The 4,379-nt window shown below is 41.7% G+C and overlaps 2 non-coding genes across 2 annotated transcripts; both read right to left on the bottom strand.

The window, feature by feature from the left end:
* Positions 1-622: 622 nt before the first annotated feature.
* TRNAT-GGU lies at positions 623-694 on the bottom strand. The gene has a single exon. It is a non-coding gene; the product is annotated as a tRNA-Thr (tRNA).
* Positions 695-3,860: 3,166 nt separating this feature from the next.
* On the bottom strand, positions 3,861-3,932 carry TRNAT-GGU. The gene has a single exon. It is a non-coding gene; the product is annotated as a tRNA-Thr (tRNA).
* Positions 3,933-4,379: the final 447 nt, after the last annotated feature.

Here is a 4,379-nt window from a genome sequence, read left to right as displayed (position 1 = left end):
CCGTAAGGCATTGGGAATCAGAAGCAACAGGGAGAGGGATCTCCTCCCCATGATTATCATGGTTCCCCACTTGTATAAATATAATATTCATTCATTTTACATCAATAGTTAAAGGAGAGCAGTTACTTGATCCCAAGGAGACTTTTCTAAGAAGATACTGATAATCAGTTAAGACTCCCATATTTCTAGGTTTTCAAAATCATCTTTCAACAATAGCTGGCACTATTATAAAGCTATCTGTTATCAGTTCTCAAATACCATCTGTTCTCAAATATCATCTTAAAACCTATAAATGTCGTGTTAGTAGATTCTTTCTACTTTTTATCATAATGAGTATCAAAAATAATGATTACAAGTTTCTCATACATCTCATTTACCTGTGGGCCCCCAAACAAGGCACCCCACCTTTGAACTGTATCTTCACTTCTGTTTAGTTGAGCATCCTTGCCATTCTCAGACTGTTCTTGCATCTGGACCCCAAGACACATGAACACATGAAATTGCCTTATACTTAATCAGACCCTTCATCCATCAAAGTTAGTATTTTCTAATCAGACTGGCAGTGGCTTTCCAAGGTCTCAATCAGAGATCTTTCACATCAGCTACTGCCAGATCTTTTAACTGGAGATACCAGGGATTGAACCTGGGGCCTTCTGCATACCAAGCAGATGCTCTACCACTGAGCCACAGCCCCTCCCATAAGACATATTGATATGCTATTCATGTAAGTTGATATGAATTGATACTGAAACGAATTAAATTATTTTCAATCTCTCAGAGGCAGGGCTGCCAGCCATTGGCTAACAACTGGTGGGATAGGGACTGTGTGTGGAAAGGGGAATGATGTTATGCTGATGGCACAATATTACCTCTGGCACAAAACCAAAAGGGACAACACCACATCAGTGTAGTGATCTAGGATCCCTTCCCAAACCACAAGATTTTGGGGGTGGATCTTAGAGTGTCACACTGATGAGGCAAACTCACTTCTGGCTTTGTGCCAACAGTGACATTGTGTGGTTGATCCAACACTTCTTTCTCCCCATTTCCCCACAGCCAACTCAGAGGCCATATTAGTCTATAACTCCTTTGTCCCTTTGGAAGGCTGTGCTATTCTGGGCTTCTTGATTCCCCTTTTAGCACATCTCAGTGTTTAACCGAGAGACCAAGCCAAGCCTGATTCTGGTCCTCCATGATCTTTTTAGTTAAGATGAACAACTGCTCTGTTGTATTTCTGGCAATATCCATGACAGTTACACAGTTTGAAGATTCTTGCTGAAGGCTAATTTAAGGGCTGTATTTCTCATATTTCAAATCATAGTGTGAATACAGAAATGAGCACTCACCACTTGATGCCAGTGTATTCATTTAGAAATAATGATGCAAAGATTTTCAAAGGAAATAAGTGGAACAAGGCATATGTGAATGGAATGGGTTTAATGGACCAAGCAAATTATGTAGTTTAAGATTCCTGTGGATCAACTGAAAGTACAATAAGCAGACTTCCTGAGAATGTGATGATTGTCTGTAAATAATGTGCATGTTTTAATGAAGCCCCTGTGGTAAGAATTAATAAAAACAAGAATCAAGATGACCTTCTTCTCTACCATAAACCAGCTTTTTCATGCCATCTCACTCAATTCCTGTTCCACATGGCTTTTGTTCATGGGGATCCCATAGCATTTTTGGTGCATAAGCTGGTTGGATCCAGCTTATGACTTTTTGCAAAACAGAAACTAGAGGCTCCAAAATGCATATTTATTTATTTATTTATAATCAAATGAGGCCGTGCGGAAAAGGGGCTGGGCTGAGCGTCGGCGTGGAGCAGACCTAAGGAGGAGTCGGGCAGAGCCAAAGGAGGAGCTGTGGAGCGTCGACACGATCGCCGAGATCGAGTGGATGGAGTTGAATTCTTGACGGTCAGTCTTGACAGGTTCAGGAGGTGGAATTCTGCCCCACCATCCTTTGGTCTATAAAAGACTGGTATCATCCCCCCTGCCCTATGCTGAGTGGCAGTGCAGGAGAGCAATTTTTCTGGTGATTTGGATTCTGAGGGCTCCCTCTTTCAACCACCTCTGAGCAAATCCTGGGCCCTGCTTCTTGCTCTCAACAAAACACATTCCACAATGACACTTTTGTCACTCCTTTGTCCCTATTGCTTCAGGGTTATTTCCACCCAAAGTGTTTTGCTGTCTCTAGTAGCCCCAGAGGGAACAAAACACATGTGGAAAAGGGGGTGGGAGAACCCAAAACAATAGGGAAAAACGAGTGACAAATATGTCAGTGTGGAATTGGTCAAAGAAGGCACTCTAGTTTCTGCTCTGGGGCTCAGCAGACTTTTTTCCTCTTCCTTAAGTTGAGGGAGTTTCTCTTGTTTCTTTCTCACATCACATGTTATTCTCATGACTAAAATGACAGGTGGGGCTCTGACAGGGAACGTTTTAGTGATTTGTGATGTCATGTCCTGTGATGGCACTTCCAGGTAAAAGGTCAGGTGATGGCACTTCCTAAACTCCATTCCTTATGATGATGTCACATCCCCCTTCTTGTGATGTCACTTTCAGGCCACTCCCCCAAACTTGCCTCTTCCTCCGAAGTCACCTTGTGGCTCTTGAGCATCTGACATTTAGTCTATGTGACTCTTGCATGAAGCAAGTTTGGCCACCCCTGCACTAGATTGTGCCCTTTTATACACCATCTATCAGTTATTTATTTATTTATTTATTTATTTATTATTTGAACTTTTACCCCGTCCTCTTCACCAAAGCAGGCTCAGGGCAACTCACATAAAACCAGTAAAACAATATATATTCAGTACAAAAATATCTAAAACACTGCATAATACAATTTAAAACCATTATTATTGATGGTGGTTCTCTGAGTAAAGTGCGTTCACATGCTGTCAACCGTACCTCTGCTCTGGAAAGCTTCAGCTCTAGGTCGACCCAGAGGTTATTGGAAGGCCTTCCAGAAAAGCTCAATTTTTACGGCCCTACGGAACTGTGAGAGGTTGTTGTTGTTGGTTGTTATTTGATGGTTGTTATTTTATTGTATTATATAATTGTTTTAAAATTTTAACTGTATGGAATGTTTTATTAATGTTGTTACCTGCTCTGAGCCCTGTTGTGCAGGGGAGGGGAGGCTATAAATCAAATGAATGAGTGAGTGAGTGAGTGAGTGAGCAAGTGAACAATGGGGGGATATGGGATTCCCCCCATGACTCTCCCCCCCTTCTGAGCCGTAAGGCATTGGGAATCAGAAGCAACAGGGAGAGGGATCTCCTCCCCATGATTATCATGGTTCCCCACTTGTATAAATATAATATTCATTCATTTTACATCAATAGTTAAAGGAGAGCAGTTACTTGATCCCAAGGAGACTTTTCTAAGAAGATACTGATAATCAGTTAAGACTCCCATATTTCTAGGTTTTCAAAATCATCTTTCAACAATAGCTGGCACTATTATAAAGCTATCTGTTATCAGTTCTCAAATACCATCTGTTCTCAAATATCATCTTAAAACCTATAAATGTCGTGTTAGTAGATTCTTTCTACTTTTTATCATAATGAGTATCAAAAATAATGATTACAAGTTTCTCATACATCTCATTTACCTGTGGGCCCCCAAACAAGGCACCCCACCTTTGAACTGTATCTTCACTTCTGTTTAGTTGAGCATCCTTGCCATTCTCAGACTGTTCTTGCATCTGGACCCCAAGACACATGAACACATGAAATTGCCTTATACTTAATCAGACCCTTCATCCATCAAAGTTAGTATTTTCTAATCAGACTGGCAGTGGCTTTCCAAGGTCTCAATCAGAGATCTTTCACATCAGCTACTGCCAGATCTTTTAACTGGAGATACCAGGGATTGAACCTGGGGCCTTCTGCATACCAAGCAGATGCTCTACCACTGAGCCACAGCCCCTCCCATAAGACATATTGATATGCTATTCATGTAAGTTGATATGAATTGATACTGAAACGAATTAAATTATTTTCAATCTCTCAGAGGCAGGGCTGCCAGCCATTGGCTAACAACTGGTGGGATAGGGACTGTGTGTGGAAAGGGGAATGATGTTATGCTGATGGCACAATATTACCTCTGGCACAAAACCAAAAGGGACAACACCACATCAGTGTAGTGATCTAGGATCCCTTCCCAAACCACAAGATTTTGGGGGTGGATCTTAGAGTGTCACACTGATGAGGCAAACTCACTTCTGGCTTTGTGCCAACAGTGACATTGTGTGGTTGATCCAACACTTCTTTCTCCCCATTTCCCCACAGCCAACTCAGAGGCCATATTAGTCTATAACTCCTTTGTCCCTTTGGAAGGCTGTGCTATTCTGGGCTTCTTGATTCCCCTTTTAGC

This window comes from Gekko japonicus, unplaced genomic scaffold (assembly GCF_001447785.1).
Source record: "Gekko japonicus isolate JY-2015 unplaced genomic scaffold, Gekko_japonicus_V1.1 scaffold2797, whole genome shotgun sequence".
In the NCBI taxonomy this organism is placed as follows: domain Eukaryota; kingdom Metazoa; phylum Chordata; class Lepidosauria; order Squamata; family Gekkonidae; genus Gekko; species Gekko japonicus.
The sequence above is the reverse complement of the archived record's forward strand: the minus strand, read 5'-3'. Positions and strand labels throughout refer to the sequence as shown.